Raw genomic sequence first — 23,501 nt, forward strand, 5'->3', positions numbered from 1 at the left:
CACAGCATCATGCTCAAGAGGGTGGGCTCTTTACACAGATGTTCACATCCCAGGTCTGGCGTCCAAGTTTCCATGTCTGTAAAAAGGGGGTAGTGATGTATTCTTCAGGAGGTTGTTTGAAGAGGAAAACAAGACAAGTAAATTAAGTACTTAGGACAGTAATAGTGCATGTCACTACTGTTATTAATTAGAGTTGCCAGATTAGCAGATTCAAGATGGCTAGTTACATTTGAATGTCAGATCAACAGCATATCCGTTTTTAGCATACGTATGTCCCATGCAATATTTGGGATATACCTAATACTAGAAAAATTATTTGTTGCTGATCTGAAATTCGAATATAACTGCCCTGGCAACTCTTACGACTATTCTATCACTGCCCAGCTTTGCTGCCCACCAGCAGGTTCCATTTAGGTTTTCCTGGCTTTGGCTGGGAATTCGGAGGGCCCAGAAATAGCTCTTGGGACTGACCAGTGTTAGATGGGGACATGGAGCATGTCCTGGATGGTCATCCCTGGTCTGCAACCAGCACAAAGCGCCAACTTCCACACCCCCGGCCCCCCACCCCAGCTTCAAAGCCTGTTTAACTCTTTTGCCTCACGAGGCCCCTCCAGGTCACTCAGCAACCCAGAGCCCCCTCCACTCATGTGGCCTTTGTGACCTACTCTCCTGCAGTTTTGTCTCTCTCTCTCTCTCTTTTCTGAAAATTAATCATTGTTAGTTTTGGGACCTCTGATGCAAAGTGTTAAGTTAATGGCACTTGTCAGTCGTGGCACATTATCACCATTGGCGTACAGGGAGGACCCTCGCGTCATGTACTTAAACGCCCGCCTTGATATTTGCCTGTTCCCTCCACAGGCAGTCGTTCCAGTGCAGTATGTTCCTGGGGGAGTGGATGGTGCTGTTCTTGCTTTTTAAATTTTTTTAATGTTTTAATTTTTATTAAATATAATTTATTGTCAAATTGGTTTCCATACAACACCCAGTGCTCATCCCAGCAAGTGCCCTGGCGCTGTTCTTGCTTTATGCAAGTTTTTCATTTAAAAAGCGGACTTTATTGTTTAGAACAGTTTCAGATTTACAGAAAAATTGGACAGAGAGTTTCCATATACTCCGTACCCAGTTTCCTCTACTATTAACATCTATATTAATATGGTACTTTCTTTTCTTTTCCTTCCTTCCTTCCTTCCTTCCTTCCTTCCTTCCTTCCTTCCTTCCTTCCTTCCTTCCTTCCTTCCTTTCTTTCTTTCTTTCTTTCTTTCTTTCTTTCTTTCTTTCTTTCTTTCTTTCTTTCTTTCTTTCTTTCTTTCTTTCTTTCTTTCTTTCTTTCTTTTTGAGAGAAGGAGAGGGAGAGGGAGAGGGAGAATCTTAAGCAGACTCCACGCCCAGCATGGAGATCAGTCTCACGACTGTGAGATCATGACTTGAGCCGACACTTAACTGACTGAGCCATCCCGGTGCCCCTGCATTAATATGGTACCTTTATCACAATTAATGAACCAGTATTGATATACTATCATTAACTAAAATCTCTACTTTATTCAGATTTATTTAGCTTCTACCTCCTATCCTTTTTCTGTGCCGGATCGCATCCCAGATGCCACATTACGTATAGGTATCCTGCCTCCTTAGGCTCCGCTGGCTGTGATGGTTTCTTGAAACTGTACATGTTTTTAATTTACCTAGGAGGTACCCTGTTTTACAGCTTATTCTATTCCTGACTTTCCCTCTCGGCCCTGTATTTTGGGATCCTTTGCGTTCTGCACGCGCATCTAACCCAGTTTTCCTAATGGATGAGCAAGTTGCCGTCACCACAGTTATCCGATGACTTCCCCCAGCATGATGGGCACCCACGTGGCCTCCTACCGTGTGTCACCCCAACAAGACTGAGAAGGAATTGTCACCTCCTTCAGGGCCGGCAGTCCTTGATCTTCTCTGGTTCCCCCTCGCGCCCCTCCCCCGTGATGCCATGTTGGTGCCAAACACTGGCTGGAGCTTCATTAGCCGGAGCCCCCGAGCACCTCTCCTGGGGGCCTGTGGGGGCCTGCAGAGCTCTCCTGTGCGTCAGGATGCTCAGTCTTTGTCATGAGCTAGCAGCCTGGACCTGGCACCTCCCGGGAGCAGGGCCGTGGCTTGGCTGCACCTGAAGGCAGCTTGGAGGGTGAGTGTGGTGGTCCCATCTGCTCAGCTACCCCTGCCCGTCTGGGCCCTGCTGTCTTTTAGGCTCTGGTTTCAATTCGATTTTAAGATAAATGGAGAGGAAATGGGTTTGTATCAGAGACCCATTAGAAACTATTCACTTAGCCTTATAGATCAAAAGAACTTTGTGTCCATCAAATTCTAGTTGATTGACTATCACAGGAGTCATTTCCGCCCCTGGTGGCTGAGTGAATTTTACACAGGATGATGTTTGGTGCATGCCTTCTGTTTGGTGCTCTGCATTTTCAGTCAGTGGGCGTAGTTCCATGTATGGACATTGTTCATGTTTTAAAGGCTGTTTAGTATTTATCAGGTGACAGTTTGCATATATGTTTTCTTACGTGTAGCCATCTGATTAGATTTCATTTGAAGACGTCGCGCTGGAGATGCCTGTGGGTGGCAGAGATGCCTGCAGCCTCACTGCCAATTTGGATTCATGAGGGTGACCTGTCTAGAGACGGGCATCACTGCCGAGTGGGAGGGTAATGCGAGTATTTGAGGGAGTTACCCACCCAGGGCCTCCAGACGGGGCTGTGGAGCTGGGGGGCTGAATGAGGCCTTCTGTGACACACCTCCTCCTACCCTTTCCCAAACCTCCTGCCCTGACCCAGACAGCGAGAAGGACAGAGGCAGAGACTCAGATGAACAAGGGGCACCAGGGGGCATCCCAGAACCAGGCGCAGCGCTAGGCATGTGGCAGGTCTGGGGGCAGGGGGCATTTGTGGACTTAGGGTGTAAAGGTCCTCACCCACCCTGCAGGCCCTGAGATTCTAGCAGGCACGGCCCACAACTCCCTCTGTGTGGATAGCTGGACCTTCCAAACTGGGAATGGAGGAGAGGGCATTGACGGGGAGGCTAGGGGCCGCCTTGCTTGGGGCTAGCTCCCCTGGGATTAGGGCACCAGAAAACCGATTGCAGAAGCTGCCTTTATTCAGCCTGGTCTGGCATCTCCAACAGGTCCCTGGGCTGCTTCTGGCACAGCCAGGCCTGGAAGGGGCATGGTGCCAGCTGGGAGGCACCAGGAGGTAGTGCTCTCCTCTCTGACTTGGTGTCAGGTGGGAGCCCAGGACTGACCAAATCGCTTCCTTCTCTACAGAGAGGGGACCCCTCCCCATCAGCCTTAGAATGCCCCTGACACCTGACTGTTCACCTTAGAGCCCTGGATGTCTGATATCTAACTCAAATTACTGCATGGAGCCAGAGAAATGGGCTGGGGGACGTCTGGGGTGTAGGATGTCAAGATCTCCCAGGAAGGCTGATTTAGGGGAAAAGATGTGGGCCAAGAATATCAGAATGTCTTCTCACTTTCTTAAAGCCAGAGGCCACTGTTTCTTGACCTTTATCATCACCTCCTGTTCCCACTTCCTTTTCAGAAGAGTTTTTATACTTCCGATTAAACAGTGCGTCCTCCTAGGCCCCTGGATGGACCTGGGGTGACTTTGGGAAATTTGCTCTCTATCATTAGTCTGTGGTTTAAAGGGAGGAACCCAATTTCCTGAATGCCTTCAGTGTGCCTCCTAACGTGGATCTCACTTTCACTTGTGCTCCCTCATTTCGTCTTTGGGACTATCCTGCCAGGCAGCTGTTATCTTCATCTTTTGAAGGAAATGAGGAACCAGGCTAAGAGGCTAGTGGCTCCGTCACGGTGCACCTACTTCGAGATCCAACTGAGGTTCGAACTCCATCTGAGGGTCTGGGGTCTTTGTTGCACCAGAGATGCCTGCCGAGCCCTCGATAGCACTTTCCTAGTCTTCCTTCCTCAGAATTCCGAGAGGAGAGTCTCCTGCGAACACAGGCAAAATACAAATGTGGAACTAATGACGCCCCAGTCCGTGCTGTTTCTCGGTGATGGCTGCTGCGCTCCCCCGGGTGTGGGTAGCGGTCACACTGCTGTTGACTTGTGCTAATGACTGAGGAAAATGTGGTGATTTCCCCCTGGCTTTGCGTGTGTTCCTGTCCCACGTGCCCCACCCTGAAGCCGCACGAGGGAGCCTTAGGCTTCTCACCTGCCTCTCTCTCCTACCCTAAGGGATCTTCAGGGGACACAACAAAGACAGGCCCCAGCAACCCCTGCCCCTGGGGCTGCACAGCTGAGCAGAGCAGAGCCTCCACAGGGCTGGTTGGATCTCATCTCCGAGGGGGAGGCCTCTCGGCAGCCTGGGGGTGGAGTACAGAGAAAAGTGAGGAGGGGAAGTCAGGCCTCCCAAAACTGGGTAGATGTTTCCTTTTCCAAAGAGTTAACAAAAATGGACACTCAGTATTCTTGCTCGATGCTAATGGCGACCCTGCTGAGGTGGTACAAGCAGCCGTTGTCCCTTGTCCGAGCCGGCGTCAGGCTGGTGAGGAGCAGACCTGTGCCTTGCAACTGCTCCCCCTGTTCTCTTAAAATGACTCTCCAGGGGTGACATTTAGTCTACACAGTCGCCCATCCGGAGGCGAGCACCGTCCGGGTCGTGAAAGAGTTCGGGCAGTGGGTCTGGTGGAAAGCAGGCCAGGGGTTTCAGCAGCAGAGGACAGGAGCTGGGGTGTGGCCCTCTCTCATGTCCTTCATGTCTGGTGTCTTCCATCTGTTGACCAGGGCTTCTAGAGGTCTCTAGAATTCCTCCAAAGAGGCTGGAAGGAGTGTCCAGCCTTTGATTTGCCAGTCCCACCGCACAGGACACAGGGCAAGGGTCAGTGACTGGCCTGGCTGAGGGCCTCTGGCCTGTGTGCCACCTTAGCTGGCTGTGTGTCTTGCTGGCTTTCTGTTACCAGGTGCAGCTGGTGATATATGAGAAAATGCAATCATAGGATATTAGAGCTGGAAGGGCTTTGGATCATTTCTTTCAATTCCGTCAGAGAACAGGGCCTAAAGTTGGGAGGACATGGCTTGTACAAGGTCACACTGCTAGGTAATGTCTTACATAAATGAAACACTGATGATAGAGAGTCTGTGCCGACAAGCAGGTCAAGGGGGACTGACTTCCTTCTGGTAGCTCTGTCTTCCTTGGAGCTGAGTTACTGTCTTCCCGCAGGGCTGGGGTCTGACCGGTACTCCTGGTTTGACCTGTCACACCAGGGTCCTTGGCCAGTGCCTGTTCTGACTTCAGACACTGTGCCGGTTGTTACATATTTTGAGTATCCCTTGTGCTTTCTGCTATCATTTACATGTGCCTCTGCACTTGGTCACGGAAAAGTTGGTCTCTATCCTGCTAATTAATCTTGCCTCTTCAGGGCAGTGCTAGATGGTTTGGGCCCTGAGACAGGCATGGAGAAGGAAGGCCACCCTCCGTTTGTCAGTTGATAAGTTCGAGGTCTTTGTGGACCAGAGGCTGCTTGGGCAGTCACTTCAACTGTAAAGACACGCAAGGGATCAGCTCCAGGGGAGGCCTGCCAGACTCTGTCCCTGCCACCCTCTCCTGCCTCTCATTTAGCACATGTTGACTGAGCGCCTACAGGTGCCACATCCTGGGAGCTGATGAAACATGTGACTAAGATGTGGTCTTTGCCTTCAAGGACCTTGTAGTCTATTAGGGGATGCTGACCTGATTGCAGAGAGTCACCTAAAGTCTATCTAAAAGAGCAGTAAGAGAGGGTACCAGGAGAGTGACAGATGGTCTGGGTGACCCCAAGTCCTCCCTCTGCTTGGAAGCTCTCAGCTGGCTCACCTTCCCTTTCTCTTCCCCGATGCTTGGGTCCTTACAGAAGTGAGGGGGCTGAGTCTTCTATTCTTATCAGGTCTCTGGGCAGGATTCACCCTCTGCACGCTGAGCTGCTGGTAGATGCTGTGCAAGTTAGAAGTTTTGCTGAAGTGGGTGTTGCATGTGGAAGGGTCTTTCTTTGAGCCTTCCAGGTCTGGAGACACCTGGTAGTTGTATCTGATGCTTGGCATGTGGTGAGGTTGGTTCTGGGGCCACTTCAGCCTCAAGTGTCTCCTTCTTCCTGCAGGCAGGGTCTCCCAGCCACCCTAGGTCAACTCATCTGGGTGCCCCAGTGCCTCATATCTGATGACCCTGGGGCTCTGAGGCAGCATCGGGAGCTCTGAAACCTTGGGAGTTTTGTGAATAGAATTCAGGGGCAGAATTCATAAACCTGGATGCTAGAAAGTTGTATTTTATTTTCACCAACACTTAACTGGAACTTAGTGTTTACTTCAATTAAGGACACAGGCACAAAGCTACATTACTACGAGTTCCTGTGAGTTTGTCGCTGATAGAAATCATACATGGATTTCTGTTGCATGATATAGTTGTTGCACAAAGGTCCAAAAGCACGGATCCTCATGCTCAGTTTAGGGGTGCCTGGGTGGCTCAGTCGGCTAAATGTCCTACTTCGGCTCAGGTCATGATCTTGCAGTTCGTGGGTTCGGGCCTGTGTCAGGCTCTGTGCTGACAGTTCAGAGCCTGGAGCCTGCTTTGGTTTCTGTGTCCAACTCTCTCTCTTCCCCTCCCCCACTCATGCTCTGTTTCTCTCAAAAATAAATAAACATTAAAAAAATTGAAATTATGACAGTTTTGGGTTGTGCTGCTAGGTCTTGCTATTTATTGTGTTGATAAAGAAACAGGTATATGATTATATCATGAGTTTATGCTTAAATACTTTTTTATAAGTTTATTTATTTATTTTGAGAGAGAGAGAAGGAGAGAGACCCAGTGAAGGGGGCTGGAGAGAGAGGGGACAGAGGATCCGAAGAGGGCTCTCTGCTGTGCCCAATGTGGGGCTCGAACTCACGAACTGTGAGATCATGACCTGAGCTAAAGTCAGACACTTAACCATCTGAGCCATCCAGGCGCCCCTTAAATATTTTAATAACTATATTTCTGTATACTTAGTCTCCTCATTATTCTGTATAATTATTTTACACATCTAAAAATATTCTGAGAAGGGGTCTATAGCTGGTCTTTAGCTGATCATCTTAGGGCTCCAAGGCCCAAAAAAGGTTATGAAACCGTGAACATAACCTCTAAGACTGAGGAGAAGCTTCAGGCAGTGAGTGGTGGTCCTGTCTGGCTGCTGTGGGGATCCCTCCCCACATGGAGGCCACATGGGGATGCCCACCAGCTGCTGTCTGGAGACTGTCTGGTTCAGAGAAGGTTCCTGGGGAGCCCTGAGGCAGGGGCATGATTTGAGGGGCATGTGAACAGAACACACTTGTGACATCCCCTGAGCCCCTCCCTGCTGCTGCCGCTGCTACTTGGGGCCTGCGTGGTTAATTGCATTTGGAAGTATGTGGTTTAGTCCATAATATGCTTGAACTCAGGAAGGACATGGAGAGGAAAGAGGGTTGGGCTGAGTACCAGAGACCTGCGTTCTAGGTTCTGTTCTACCACCAGCTGGTTTCTTTCTGGACCTTGACTTCCCCATCTGGAAAAGGAGAAGGTTGGGCATCATCAGGGATTCTCAAACGGTGTACTTGAGAGTGCTCGCTTTCCATGACTTAGACTGATGTAGTCTATGCTAACATAAAAATTGCTACTGTTTTCTTAATTTACTGGAAAATTGCAGTGATAAAGATGATTTTCTCAATTTAAAATTGTTCTTTTCCTTAAACCTTTGGTGGCTGTTACTCCTTGTCTGCCAGTAAGTACTTGCTGAGGGCAGAGGAAGTGGATGAGAAGTACAAGAATATTAATGTTAGGAAAACTTAGAATTGGCCGATCATGTTTAATTTTGCAACTTAGGTTTGGTTGTGGGTGTTTGTTGCCCATCCTGTGAGTCCTTCCACTAAAATTGGTCTTGGTTTGAATTTTGAAGGACTTTTATGAAGGGTGTTGTAACAGCTCTTATGGGGCTCCACAGCCCCTGTGGATTCAGGCAGTTGTCAACATATGGCACCTGGTGATGCAGTCTGCTAAGAAGGCTGACCCTTGTTCTGGATGAGCAAAGGGCGAGTAGATTGGTGAGTCTGAGCAGGATGATGGCTTCTCTGCCTCTCATGTTTACATCAGTCTGCAAACAAAAGCACCAGTGCCCCTGATGTGTTCCCAGCCTTCCCTGTTCTGTGCATCATGACTGTGAGGAGGACGAAGTGACAGTACCTTGGAAGCAAAAGGATGAAGAGATGGTAGGGTTGTTAGCTGTGTCATTGTCTTTTGGAATAGACAGTGCTCTGTGGAGACCCTACCTTCCCTCATCCCTCCATCCCTCTTGGCTTGGAGGTCAGCTAAGGCAAGAGTGTTGTGAATCTCCCCAGCAAGATTCATAGAGATTGCCATTTTTGGTCCAATGGCTTCCAGGAAATCCTGGGTGCATTGTGATATCTTCTGGAATGTGTTCACCATCCCTTGATCATCGCTGGTTTGGGGTTCTCATCTGCTGCACCCCAGCCCACCGTGGATAGTAGCTGGACTCCCCATCCAGCTCAGCAGTCCAAGGGGCCAGGTGACCACTGGCATTCTTGTAACTGTCTCGTTGAGTTTCCACTTGGGGATCCCTCCATTGCTGTCAGGTGTCAAAGGGTGGAGTATCTCTGGCTGTGAATGTTTTAGCTAAAGCTGTGTTTCTCCCTCCCTCTGAACTCGTCCAGCCCAGGGAACTTACACTTAGCTCATCCACAGGCCCTCGGAGGGTCGAGGCTTCCCTGGCTGCAGAGAGGGCCTGTGGCGTTTTAGCACCTTTTCAGGAACAGGAAGTCAGAAGGAGTGGAATTTGATGGGTCTGTTGGTCTGTTGAGTTTTCTTTGTCAAGTGCAGACACAGGAACCTGAAGGCTTTGGAGCTGAAGCCCCAGAGCCCTCAGAGTTTGTGTGGGTTCGTGGTTGGCTCCCTGCCAGACCACCCGCCCACGTTTACGGCATTGTGTGTGTTGCTATGTACTGTTCTCACTGTGCACCGTGGAGTTGAGGGGGTGCATTCGGACCACCTCACACCATGGCCTGTGAGCACGGCCTGGGTGTCCCAGCTCTGCTAGCGGAACATTTTAGAAGACCAGTGGTCGTCAGTAGGAGTTACTTCGTGCAGGTCACCTGGACTTGTCCGGCAGCAGAATGTAGTGGGGAGAACTTTGTGTGTGGAGGGCCACAAATGGGACTCACTGATGTGTGCTTTTGTGCACGTTTGTCAGCCATGCTGGGTCTCTTTTCTTATTTGAGACGGGTAGCCAGCACCCTCCACAGGTGAACATACTTCCTAAACTGTAGGCTGTCAGAAAATGAAGTGTCCTTGTTTTCACCGTCCTTTGTAGGGATCATGTGGGGTTTCTTCTTTGCCAGTGGGCCTGAGTTGGCTCTCCCACCTGTCCACGTTTCTGCTTTAATTTTCCAATTTTTTACCCTCCCTGTGAGCTGAGCTGAATTTTCTGTCCATATTCTGAACGCATGAAGGTATCCCCAAAGGGAGGAGGAGGTGCGGGAAGTTTACTGTCGAGCCGGGAAACGAGACCGCCTCATGCAGGCACATGTGCTCACTGCGTCTCTTCTGGGCTGGAGAGTCTCACAGCACCGGTTCTGAATACCGTGGTCGTGATCCTGAATACCACTGCTGACCAGTGTCAGGAGTTTACTCTCTCTACTCTTATTTGCTGAATTGTTTTTGCTAAGTTGGCTCACTTTTTAAACTTAAATTTATTTTATTTTATTTAAATTTGTTTAAAGTTTATTTATTTATTTTGAGACAGAGAGAGAGCAAGCATGAGGTGATGGGAGGGGCAAACAGAGAGGAAGAAAGAGGGAATCCCAAGCAGGCTCGCACTAACAGCTTGGAGCCCGATGCCGGGCTTGAACTCATGAACTGTGAGATCATGACCTGAGCTGGTATTAAAGAGTCGGATGCTTAACCAACTGAGCTACCTAGATGCCCTGTTAAAAAAAAAAAAATATGTTTGTTTATTTATTTATTTTGAGAGAGAGAGTGCCAGCAGGGGAGGGGCAGAGAGAGAGAGAGAGGGAGAGGGAGAGATAGAATCCCAAGTTAGCCTTGCACTGTTAGCACAGAACCCGACACTGGCCTTGAACTCACAAACCATGAGATCATGACCTGAGCTGAAATGAAAGATCAGACACTTAACTGGCTGAGCCACCCAGATGCCCCTTAAATTTATTTTAAAAGGAAATACCATATCCTTATCATAGAGAACCAGTATCACTGGCCAAGAAATAGACAGTAATGCAAAAATAAACCACAGAAAAAACCAAATAACGTCATTCATTTCTGGCTAGATGCAGCAGCTGTGGAAGATCTTAGGCCATTGGGGGTGGGGGGTACTGCTCACTCTTCCTTGAGAAGGAGGCTTAGCTAGTATTGGAGAGGTTAAAGGTGTATTGGCATCTGAGACTTTATCTTTGCAGGAAAGTTAGAAAGAGGCTCACTTTTGCACTATTTAAAAATGCTATTTGATGCTCTGTTGTGTCTGTTCACTGTTTGATGCTCCTTATTCTGTACTTGGGCAACATCACCCAAGCACTTAGTATAGCCTCTGAGTTTCACTTGTTCCTGGATCGACTGAAGACTTTGAGAACAGGGACTGTGTTTCATTCTTTCTTTGTTCTTTTGGACAATGTCTGGCACATAGTAAGTGCTCAACAGTGTTTGTTGAATTGATTCAAAGCACAATGTGTAGCGAGAAAGTACACTGTAGAGCCGAGGGGAGGGAGAGATCCACAAGAGTTAGGCTTGGCAGGGAAGGCTTTCCAGAGATGGGGCGCTCTCTGCAACCCAGCACCGCCCCTCTTCCAGGCGGGAACCTGTCCCTTCACTCTTCCTGGGGAGTCCCCTCCCAGTTCCTGTTTCTCCTTCTTGGTTCCCTCACCTCCTTCCCCAACCAGGGAAGAAAATGTGACAGCAGGCTGCCTCCCCCTCAGAGCCACCCACCCTGAGGAGAGGTGGGTGGTCAGAAGACTTGTGGGTACGCCTGAGCCCTTACAGGCCGCCCTTGGGCCCAGTGTTGAGGGGGGTTTGGTGCCCTGAGCCCCAGGGGTTATCAGCTGTCCTTTTCTGTCTTTCCATCCTCCTTCCTCTCTAGCTGTCTCCCTCTTCTTTCTTCTAGCAGCCTCTAGCTCTCCTCTGGTGGGCACCTCCCACAATGCCACAGACCACTGTGTTGAAGCCCTTGGCGGTGGTTGTGTTTATGCCAGGCTACTCTCTGTGATATGATTATCCAGTCCTCTAGAAAAAGACGCAGGTCCTGTTTGCTGTGGACACTGTGGCAGGAGCTGCCCATGTGACCCATGGCCATGCTCCGAAGGCCCCTCTGGCATCAGGACCCCACTTTCATTCAGTCACTGTTGGTCTCAGTGTTGCCGGTGTTGGGGGGGTTACCTGTTCTCTCCCTCCTGCCATGGGAATCTGGACCATTCCCTCCCTGGGCATCTTGCTGCTGCCTTCCAAGTTATTCTTAATGAGCACAATGACTTCTGTGCTAGGTACATCAAGTAACTCATTTAGTCCTGGTAACAACCCTCTGTAGTATTTACCACTACTGCCCCCTCTTTTGTAGATAAGGAAACTGAAGTTACCTAACTTGGTCAGGGTCCAATGGCTAGTGTCAGTGAGGGATACAGACAGACCCGGAGTCTGAGCTCTCGGTCACTGTGGTGTCCCACCCGTCCAGGGATAACGCTTCTGTCATCTGAGCTTGGTGTGAGGAGAGGGTGGCCATATTCTCACCACTGGGATTGCCAGCAGCTAAAGCAGGTTCAGGAGAGGAAAAGGTAGCCTCTGGACTTGAGATTATTCTGCTTACCTCTTTGCTCCCTGTTGGGCACACCTGTCTTCCATCCTGTCTGTCTGGGGAGGTTGTGGGTTGGGGAACAGTTGCATCCTGTGGACACCTTTTAGTTACAAGGTTTGTAATTTGTGTTTGTGGCAAGAATTGGTCTGCTCAGGGGTGCCTGGGTGGCTCAGTCAGTTAAGAGTCCGACTTCGGCTCAGGTCATGGTCTCACGGTTCGTAAGTTCGAGCCCCATGTTGGGCTCTGTGCTGATAGTGCAGAGCCTGGAGCCTGCTTCACATTCTGTGTGTCTCTCTCTCTGCCTCTCCCCTACTTGTGGGTAGCATCCCTCTCTCTCTCTCTCTCTCTCAAAAGTAAATAAACATAAAGAATATTAAAAAAAAAAAAAAAAAAGGAATCCATCTGCTCAGGGCTGGCCCTGAAGCCATTAGATGGGCGTGGAGCCAGTAGGCAGGGGCGAGAGGCAGCAGGGTTTGCCAGGAGGGTGAGGCTGGGGAGGGACACAGCAAGAGCTGGAGAGCACGTGGGGTGCTGTGGGGCATCGGGGCAGTGTGGCATCCGGAGCTTCTCGGGACCCCAGCAGGGAGGACATTGAGCCGGGCTGGAAGCTTCTCTGTGGAGCAGGGTTGGGATGATCCCTAGGTGTGTGTGCTGCCCTTTCCTGCCTTCAGGCACCAGAGTGGGTATGGGGGACCAGGAGGCGTTTGTCTTGAGCGTGCTTTTTCTGTGCATTTTCTGTGGTTTCTCCCCGTCTGGTTTCTCCATCATTCTACATCCTTTATGTGGACTGTCCAGTCTTTCCTTCAGACCCTTCATGTAACCCTGCTTTGAAGCCGCTACACTTGAATAGGGATCAAAGCTTCAGGCTTTTGGGCACCAGCAGGTGGAGCAAGGCTCTGGAAATCACACCATACTGGCTCTTTCTTTTTTTCAAGGACCATGGCCCCAGACCGGCCTCCCTCCTTCCTTTACCCCAGCTGTCCTAAGCCGCTTACCTTACAGCCTAATGCTGTAACAGCCAGGCACCGTTTGGGATGGAATGCCCTTTAAGCGCGAAGGCTTCTGTTCTGATCTGGGATGAAGGACATGGTCAGTACATCTGGGGAGGTCAGTGTTTAATGAAGAAACAGAAGGCAGACAGTTTTTTCAAGGTCATGCAGGATGGCCCCTGTAAATGTGCAGGTTTATTCCATGTGTGGCTACTTATGGAGGGTGAGTGGTTAATCTGCTCACAGCCTCCTGCATTCTGGGTCATTCCCTCCTGCTGTTAGGATGCTCAGGAAATGAAAGCTAATTCAGTCATTAATCTTAGCCTAAGCCAAGCTGAATCAGACAGATATGCTAGGATCTCCCTCCCTCAGACCCAGAGTGTAACACCCTCCAGGACCAAAGGGCTGTGGTTTATCTGCACCACCCCTCAGCTTCACTGGTTTGGGTGATTGCAAATTGCACAGACCTCGTTGGCATATGTATGTAGATACACATTCTAACTGTCTTGCTTGGAACCAGGGAGGGCAGGGCTGGAAGGTTTCCTGAGGGAGAAAGTTCTGATGTAAGCAGAGTTGGAATGCCAGACTGCATCTGAATCCCAGCTCAGCCACTAAGCGATGTATAAGCTTGGGCAAGCCGTATGATGTCTCCTGTCACTTTAGTTTTCTAATTGGATCTCTTCGAGTTGTTTTGAAGAAACATCTGGCACATTGTGGGTACTTAATATTTGTCAAGGAAACAGGTGATTCAGTGAGATGACATACCCCAAAGTGCTGAGAGCCGTGCCTGGCATATGCCCGAGATTCAGTTTCCTTGTTACTCTAGTTCCTTGATCTCGGATCCAGAGATCCCTAAAACACTTCTGTCTTTTGCTGACCTCTAGGCTGACCTGTCTGTACATGAGATGTAGTCTCCCATCCAGATGACATCCGTCTTCTGGTCTGGCTTCATGGACCAGCAGGAGACTCTAACACCTGCCTGTTGTCCCAATGCCCTGAGGAGCCAGCCCCTCTTTAAAAAGCTTTTTTTTTTTCTTTTCTTCTTTCTGGAGTCTCTGGAAATCTCTCTCAAAAGCTAAGACCCAGTATCAAATAAATACCTACCAGAAGGCTGACTGGTCGCCAGGAAGGCTCACCTGGAATCATACAGACCTTCACATTCCCGGGCCTGTGACTAGATCTTTAATCTTTGTGCCCTGGTTTGGGCTAGCAGTCTAGCCTGATTTTAAAATCCTCATTGAACTTTAAGCATTTTAATGTAACTTGTTATAGTAAGTCCAGTTAAAATTTTTAAAATTTATTTATTTTGAGAGAGAGGGAGAGAAAGAGAGAGAGAGAGACAGAGAGACAGAGAGTACACATACACACAAATGGGGGAGAGGGAGAGACAGAAACCCAAAGCCTCATGCAGGGCTTGAACTCCCGAACTGTGAGATCACGACCTGAGCCGAGATCAAGAGTCGGATGCTTAACTGACCACATCACCAAGGTGCCCCAGTAAGTCCATTTTTAAAGTGAAAAATCAGTGCAATCTTTCTGCTTTCTAAATCTGGACTTTCAAATCTCAAGTTTGAAGGGAGGCACACCGTACTGTTCTTGCTGTGCTTTGCTGAGAACAGCTATGCACTGTATAGCTCCAAGCACATTCTAGCCTCTTATCCTACCAGAGGAAGAGAGAATATAAACTGGCTCTTTTGCTTGCTTGTGCAGTATCGTAGAACTCAAGAGGGAAGTTCTTCTTGGTGTCTAACCTAACTCCCTCCAGAGCAACCATGTGTTGGTGAAGGAGCCGGTCAGATGGCATGCATTTGATTGGCCCCGCTGGGTCTCATGTACATGCCTCGTGTCTCCAGAGCCTCATTTTGAAGCTCCCATGTCCCAGGCAGTGGAGCCAGTGGGAAGATTGGAAAATATCTTCCTTTTGGGCCTGAGGAGGAGAGAGTCTGACAATCTGCAGATTGGAGCTCTTTTCCCAGCTTTGTCTCAGACTCAGGACAGTCGTATGACTTTTCCCAGATCTTGAATTTCAGTGTTTTTGGCTGGTTTGGGTTGCTCCATCCTCTGTCTCCTGTGACACCAATAAGCAGGTCAGCTCACTGTTTCCTGAAGATTCACATTTTCCTCGGTGGGCTGCATGAGATATCTGGAGGTCATCTTGTCCATGCCCCTGCCTCTGGAACAGGCTTCTCGTGTCCCTGTCCTTCAAACATCTTCCTAGAGACTTCTCCATCGTTTCAGATAATATCTCCCTATACTTTAGGGACAAGGTTCTTTCTAGAGTCTGACTTAAACCTCTCTTGCTGCCATCTCAGTCCCTTGGTCCACCTAGTCCTGGCCTCTAGAGAGGCGCAGTACAGCTGCTCGGCCCCGCCCCTGTTCCTTCCTTGTTCTTGTTGGGGTATCACCTCCGTGCATCCAGCTCGTGAATCCCCCAGCAATTTCTTTGTCACTAGATCACATTGCAAGCTCCTGTCCAAATGCTGTCTGGCCGCTTCCTGTTCCAGGCATCTCCCTCCCACCTGAGTATTTGTGTTTCTGATTATTTATCCCCAGATGCAGCAGCCACATTTTTCCAGGTTGAATCTGCTCGTTGTTACTTCCTGCCTGGGTTTGCTAACATCTCCAGGTCCCTTTTGCAGCCTGTACTGCATGGGCTTGCTGGGCTGTGTGCAGCCCTCGGAAAGCAAACCGCCAATGGAGCAGGCTCTGGGCTGGGGAGAGCCGGTTCTTCTGCTGAGAGGGGCCCCACCCCTCTGAAGTCAAGGCTCTCCCCAGGAGGACATCTGAATTGATGAACACAGAAAGCCATCGAGCGCTGCCAGCAGGGGAACGACCTACCCCGAGACCTGTCCCAGCTGTTCCGCTTTCTCTTAGTCTCCTGAGCCGAGAACAAGGGGACGCCTTCCTGCCCTCTTGGCCTTGGCTCTGTCCAAACAGCCATCACCAGTTCTAATTAAATACTCAGCAGATGAAGCCACCAAGTCCCGCTGGATGAGGGGGTTGGGGCCATTTCCTGTCCAGGTAGGGGCCTGGGCCAGGATGGCAGGGGCCACAAGTTAAATGCAGAAGAAGAGTGAATGCTCCCCCCATTTTTTTTTTTTTTAGAAAAGGGAGGGTTTATTTTATTTTATTGTAAACCCCGATGACTCAGAATGTCAGAGTTGCAAGGGACCTTTGAGAGTCTTTAATGCTCGTCTCATTTTACAGGTGGAGGCCCATGGAAGTTTGGTAACCTTCTCCAATTCCCAGAAGCGTTACAAATTGTCCTCTGCTCTCTAGATGGGTGCTCACTACTAAGCATGGAAAGTTAAGTCTCTCTCAGTGAGGAGGGGCTCAGAAACAGATGCCTGTCCAAACAACCTTGTCTTCCTCCTGCTATATCTTGCCTCACTCTTTACCTTGACCCAGAGCTAGAAGGTGATGTTGGGTGCAGTGGTACCTCTCTAGCCTCCCAGGGCTCTCAGTTTACCATGATTAAATTGAGGTCCAGGAGTGTGAATGAGGGTGAGTGGGATGGCTGCTCCAAGATTGTCAGAACTTGAGTGACCTGGGAAGGGGGTTGGCTGGGGCGGTGGGGGTGGGGGTGGGGAGAAAGCTGTTAAAGACAGAACTCCTGCATCCTGCTCCCTGTCCCAGTGCTCTTTCTCCCTATCCCCGGACAGCTTCTGAGTTTTGAACATGTTGCTGTTTAGGAGGCTTCCTCAGAAGATGCTGATGAATTTGGAGTGATTTTAAAATTCAACTGGGGAAATAAACAGCTGCAGCTTGAAACACAGACACACACACACTGTGCTGCCGTGTCTCCCTCCTTCCCAGTCTAGGAAAAGCACACACACCCAAGCCATGTAGAAACACAGAAACCCATGTGGATGGGCTGAAGGAGGACTGCAGAGGGAGAGGGATTAGCTCTTGACACACACACACTGTGCTGCCGTGTCTCCCTCCTTCCCAGTCTAGGAAAAGCACACACACCCAAGCCATGTAGAAACACAGAAACCCATGTGGATGGGCTGAAGGAGGACTGCAGAGGGAGAGGGATTAGCTCTTGGCATATATCGCATCAGGAGACTGCGTGGTCTCAAGAACATGCGTCTGGAACCCTAGAGACCTTTGCATCCCTGGTGTGTGGGAACTCTTTGCAAGGCAGAGCTGGTTTTCTTTTCTGAAAACCTTCCACTCCCCTCGGGAAGGGGGAGGAGAAAGGGAACAGGCATTCATTTTTTGTTTTGTTTTGTTTTGTTGTTGTTTTTTAAATATTTATTCATTTTTGGGAGAGCACAACTAAGGAAGGGGGGTCAGAGGATCCGAAGCGGGCTCTGCTTTGACAGGCTGACAGCAGTGAGCCTGATGTGGGGGTTGAACTCACGAACCTGCGAGATCATGACCTGAGCCAAAGTCAGATGTTCAGAGCCACCCAGGTGCCCTGGGAACAAGCATTTGTGTGGTCACCCGAGTATATATTCATAGTCTCTTAAAGCTATTGTGGGGTAGTAGTTATTGTGAAATTATTCCTATTTTATAGAAACTGAGGCTCTCAGAGATGAAACGAAGCTCCATTTCAGTGCTATGCACTTTCCATGACACGTGCTGCCACCTTATTCTCATGGGTTCTGTGGACCTACCTGACTGAAGGTCCCAGGATCCATGGTCTTTGAGGGACCAAGCGATTTTGGGGGATAGCTGCTAACCCACTGCATGTATCTTTTTCCTTCTCTGAAGATGGAACTCATGCGACTTGGCTAGTTGGCTGAGTTGTTAGAATTCCTAATAACATGAAGTCTGTAATCCTCTGAGCTGTGATCAGAAATGACTGTTAGGGGAGCCTGGGAGGCTCAGTCAGTTGAGCGTCCGACTCTTTTGTTTTGGCTCAGGTCATGATCCTAGAGTTGTGGGATTGAACCCTGCATCTGGCTCCTCACTGAATATGGAGTCTGTTTAAGATCCTCTCTCCCTCTCTCTCTCTCCCTGTCTCCCTGTCTCCTTCTCTCCCTTTCCCTCTCTCTCTCTCTCCCTCTCCCCTTCCCTCACTCCCTCCCCACTGCCCCTCCCCTGCTTGGTGCCTGGACTCCCTCCCTTCTTCCCTTTCTCTCTCTCTCTAAAAAAAGAAATGACTGTTAAAGAGAGATTTGCTGGCTTCTAACCTGGAAGCACCATCCAAAGGGGTTGTTTTAAGTAGTCTACTGTGTGTCTCTCATGCACAGGCACACTAGGGCAGAATGTGAAGTCCCAGCTCAGGCAGAGAGCAGGGGGAGTCTCTCCCACCCTAGCAAGAGACAGCAAGCTTCTTGGCTGCCGCTTGCTTTTACATGCCCACCCTTTTTTCCCCTGTCTTTGGGAACCCCTCTTTCAACCCTGTTACCCCTCCAGTTATCACCTGCTCGCTCCTCTTCTTCACAGCCAGGCTTAAAGAAACCTTCCTGTTGAAGTGTAACATATATCAGAAAAGCGTACGTGCACAAATGGTAAGTGTAGGACTTGATGAATTATCACCAAGTGGATCCATGCGTGTAACACCACCCAGATGAAGAAATATAACATTTCCAGCTCTCCAGAACCCCCCTTGGGCCTCTGCCCAGTCACGGGCCCCTGTCCAAAGGTCACCATAACTACTTCTGTGTTCAGGCGTGAGTGTTGCCTGTTTTTGAACTTTATGTAAATGGAATCATTTGGTATATACTTAGTGCCTCATTTTTTTTCCCCCTCAACATTAAGTATGTGATGTTCATCTGTGTTATGTGTAGTGGTGGTTTATTCACTACTATAAGGGTATTTATTTCATTCGAGTGTACCACAATTTACTTACTCAGTCTCCTGTCAGTGGACATTGTTTTCTGCTTTAAGCTATGAATAGTGTTGCTTTGACTGTTCTTTTACAAATCTTTTGGTGAATGCACGGGGGAAGGGGCAGAGGGAGAAAGAGAGAGAGAATCTTGTGTAGCCCAATGTGGGACTTGATCCCACGACCCTGGGATCATGACCTGAGCCAAAATCAAGAGTCAGATGCTCAACCGACTGAGCCACTCAGGCGCCCCTTGGTGAATGTACTTCTGATGGGTATTCTTTGTGGGGGGAAGTGCTGGGTCATATGGTATATATGTTTGTTTAACTTTAGTAGACACAACTGACCAGTTTCCAAAGTTTTTGTGTTAATTTATACTCTCCATTAGCGGTGTACAGGAGTTCCAGTTTCTCCGCATACTTGGCAACTCCTGGCGTTGTCAGTCATTTTAACTTTAGCCATTCTTGCTACATACATAGTGGTGTCTGAGTGTGGTTTTAATTTTCATTTTCTGATGGCTAATGAGATAAAAACCTTTCACATGTATTTTTTCCCTAGCCATTGGATATTCTCTTTTGTGAAGTGCTTGTTCATGTCTTTCAGCATTTTAAGAGATGAATTGTCTGCCTTTTTCTCATTGATTTGAAGGAGTTCTTCATATGTTCTTGGTATGAGTCTTGTGCTGAGTATCTGTTTTCCAAATATCTTTTTTCCACTCTGTGGTATTCCTTTCCTTCTTCATTTGTGCCTTTTGGTGGATAGAGTTTCTTAATTTTATTCTAGTCTAATTTATTGATCTTTTCCTTATGATTAGTGTTTTTTGTGTTCTGTTTGAGAAATCATCACCTTTAAAGTACAAGTTGTGAATATATTTTTTAATGTTATCTTCCAGAACTTTATTGGTTAACAATTCACTTTTGGACTGTAGTCCACATAAAGTTGATTTTTTTCTTATGTGTGTGGCATGTTTGTGAGTCAAGATTAATTTTTTTCTCCACATGGATGTCTGATTGACCCAACAATGTTTGTTGAAAGAACCGTCCTTTCCTGTGGCTCTGCAGTGTTCCATGTCATCAAACAAGTGTGTGTGGCTGCTTCTGGATTCTCTATTTTATTCTGTGGTTCTGTTCGACTGTATTTGTGCTAATACCTCCTTGTTGTAAACATTGCACTTTATGTTAGGTATTTCACAGCCTTTCAGAGTTTTTTGTTTTTGTTTTTGTTTTACATTTTCTGGGTTTTTTTTTTTTTTTAATCTTTTTATCTTAAGCAAGCTCCTTCAGTCTGACTTCTGTTCCTGCCACTGTGCCCCAAATGGCCCCTATGGGCCATAGATGACTGTCCCCCTATGGTTGGTGCTAAAACATAACAGATATTTTAGTTCTCAGCTTCCTTAACCTTATAGCAACATTCAGAAGAGCTGACCTTTCCTTCCTGTTTGAAACACTATCTAAGCCGATGCCATGCTTTCCTGATTTCCCTCCGACTTCTCTGGCCACCTCCTCTCAGTCTTCTTGGCTGGGTTATTCTGCTGGATTATTATTTTAATACTTTTTGATTTTTGATTTTATGTTTTTAATTTGAGAGAGAGTGCGCACATGTGTATGAGCAGAGGAGGGGCAGAAGGAGAGAGAGAGAGAATCCCAAGTGTAGAGCCTGATGCAGGACTTGATCCCACGACCCTGGGATCATGACCTAGTGAAATCAAGAGTCAAACACTCAACCGAATAAGCCACCCAGGCTGCCCCAGGGTTATTATTTAAATGTTGGGCTGCTTTGAATGTCATTTCTAGGCTCCCTTTTCTCATTTTACAGTTACTCCCATGATGATTTATTTCCAACATTTCTGCTGCCGTCTTCATGTTAAGAGAACTCCTGAATTTATATCTCCACTTAGAATTTTCTTCAGAGCTTGAAATCCTGGATTATCTCAATCAAAGTTTTTCCTCTTGTCGTTGTCTTCTTGAATTATTTTTTTAACCCAGAATGTTTTATTATCCTACCTTCCTTATGTACTCAGATCCCCTCCAGTTGGGGCTTCAGGAAAGGGATTTCTTTGAAATTCAGTTGCCCAAAATAATTAATTGGGGGTATTTCTCTAATTCACTAGGAAGCTGAGAGAATTACCCAGTTTATTTCTGTCAGTTTCTTTGTTCTCTTAAGAAACAGGTAATATCCCTACGAAGTGTTGGTTGTCAACCCTCCTAGGTTTCTGTGAAGCACTCCTCATCTTCGGTATTACTCTTTTCATCTTCATTTTGACATATAGAATGGTAGAGCTTCAAAGGAGGGGAAGACGAAGGCACAGAAATGCCAAGTGAATTCCTCCCACCACAACTGGTAGGCAGCAAGGCCCTCAGTTTTTTCCATCAGACTCCCCTCACAAGGACCATTGGTGGTTCTCAAAAACCAGATGTCCAGTCTCCAGCCTTGATTACTAGTCCAGGGGTGGGAAAGAGCTGCCCCTTTTACCCTGCTGGGGAATTGACAAACAGGCTTATTTATTTGTTCATTGCTTATGTCCTATGATTCTCCTGATAATCACTTTAGAACTTTTTTTAGGTCGAAATCATCCCCTGTATCTCTTAAAGCTGGAGATACAGTGTCATAGGGACTACTAATCAGGATGTCAATTAGATTGAAAGATCTTTCTTGTGTGTTTGTATATGGAGGTGGTCCATTTGTTCTCAAATTTGAGCATTATCAGAGTCACCTGAAGAGCTTATTTAGGACTGTGTTTCTCTGTATGTTTTGATTAGCGGTTGCTCTAGGAATTACAGTAGATATGCTTATGTTTTTATAGTCTATTCAGAATCAGTGTTTTACCACTTCAAGGTGAGTACACAAACCTTACCATCTCATAAGTCCCTTCCTGCTTTGTCTCGTCATTTTCTTACGTAACTACAGTGACATCTATTGAAAAATGTGTCAGAAATGTTATAGTTTTTATTTTAACTACTAAACATATTTTTAAAAATCAAGAAGGATAGAATGGTGTATTTCATTTACTCAGATATTTACCATTTTTGTGGGTCTTTCTTCATTCCTGATGTTCTAAGTTTCCCTTCTGTCTGAGGACTTGCCTTTAGCAGTGCTTTTATTGTTGGCAGGAAGTGATATTGTTTTCTTTCATCTGAGAGCCCTTTATTTTAACCTTCATTTGCGAATGACATTTCCACAGGATAGAGAATTCTGGGTTAATTGTTCTTTCCGGTCTGTATTTACAAAATGTTCTTCTGCTGTTTTCTGGCCTTCTCGTTTCCTGGTGAGAAATCTGTACTCATTCAGATAGTTGTTTTCTGTTTACCTTTAGTATTTTTTTTATCTTTGTCATTAGTTTTGTCAACAATTGATTATGATATGTGTGAGGATGGATTTCTTTGGATTTATTCTGTTTGAGATTTTCTGGGCTTCTGGAATCTGTACGTTTCTATCTTTCACCAGATTTGGGAGGAAGTTTCCAGTTATTAGAAAAATTTCTTTTCGGCACTGAACTCACTCTTTTGTCTTTCTGGGAGGTTTGGTGGCATTAATGTTAGATCGTTTTGGTAATGTCCTATAGGTCTCTGAGGTCCTGTTTGTTGTTTTCAATTATTTTTTCTCTCTGTTGTTCAGATTGGATAATTTCTTTTTAATTTAATTTTTTTTATTACTCAAAAGAGATTCATTGTAAAATGTAGCTTTCTGACTCTGTGCTTGTGGCTTCAACATTTTCACCATGATTTTCTGCTCCTCAGTAAGGAAAGCACACTTGATCCTGTCATGAACACACTTAGCACGCATGGAACCATCATGGACCCCGCTGACATGTTTTCTTGTTTTAGACAACCTCATAAGAACTTTAGGTCTCCCAGCGCAGACTCCTTGAAGTTGGCCTGGATACATGTCACATGCAGATTTTAGGGCTTTCTTAATCTCCTTGGTATAAAGGTAAACGATTCTTTACCAGGGGTTCAGGATAGCCTAGTTTTGTTAGAGGCTGCTTTGTAGGACAGCCTATGATGACATGTCAAATGCTGGACCATTCTGAATGCTTATGGATGCCATCCCCATGGAAGAGAGCCAGACTGGATCATTTCTATTGGTTTTTTGAAGGATTCTCTTTCTTCTGTCACCCTCATTCTGCTATTGAGCCCATCAATGAGCTTTTGATTTTGATTATTGTATTTTTTTTCCTGGAACTTCTGTTGGGTTCATTTTTATGTCTTCTGGTTTTTTGTTTTTGTTTTTTTTTGGCTGAAATTTTCTATTTATTTCAAGAGTGTCCCTTTCTGAGGCATTTTTATAATAGCTACTTAAAGTAGCTTAAAGGTGTTTGCCAGGTATTTAGTATCTTTGCTGTGTTGGAGTTGGCATCTGTTGCCTTTTCCCATAAAATCATTTTCTGTTTCTTTGTGTGCTCAATAATTTCTGAGCGTGTCAAGGACATTTTCAATATTATTAGATGTTGGGTCCTGTTTAAATCCTATTTGTGTTTTAGCAGGCACTTGATCTGCCTGGGAGGCTGCAAGTTCTGACCAGTCCTCTGTGGACCGTGGTTTCAATATCAGTTTCATTTTCAAAGCCTTGTGCTGTTTGGATCTGTCCCACAGATGCTCCCAGGTGGCTAGTTTGGAACATGGGCAGCGGTCTACCACGTAGTTCAGTCTTTATGTAGCCTACTGTTTAGGGTCAGATGCATGTGCCTACAGCCCAGGGGTGAGCGAAGGAGTTCATGAACAGCTTTATGGGGACAGTTTGCTGTGCTCCTCCCTCTCTGTGATCTTTTTGTACCTTCCAGTTTTCCAACGTCCCCTTTGTCACCTTTTCTCCAGAAACCTTGGGATTTGCTTACCCTCTTCTGCCGCATATTTCCCACAATTGCATCTGTATCTGGGTCAAGTGGTGGG

General features: G+C 47.2%; 1 protein-coding gene and 1 pseudogene across 1 annotated transcript in view; one reads left to right on the forward strand and one right to left on the reverse strand.

The window, feature by feature from the left end:
- ANO2 (anoctamin 2) overlaps positions 1–23,501 on the forward strand; it is a 341,871-nt gene that overhangs the window by 25,366 nt on the left and 293,004 nt on the right. The window lies entirely within an intron of this gene.
- Positions 4,608–22,718, reverse strand: LOC109276148 (60S ribosomal protein L34-like; annotated as a pseudogene).

The sequence above is a fragment of the Panthera pardus genome, unplaced genomic scaffold, assembly GCF_024362965.1.
Source record: "Panthera pardus isolate Hobbes unplaced genomic scaffold, ASM2436296v1 HiC_scaffold_6, whole genome shotgun sequence".
NCBI classification, from domain to species: domain Eukaryota; kingdom Metazoa; phylum Chordata; class Mammalia; order Carnivora; family Felidae; genus Panthera; species Panthera pardus.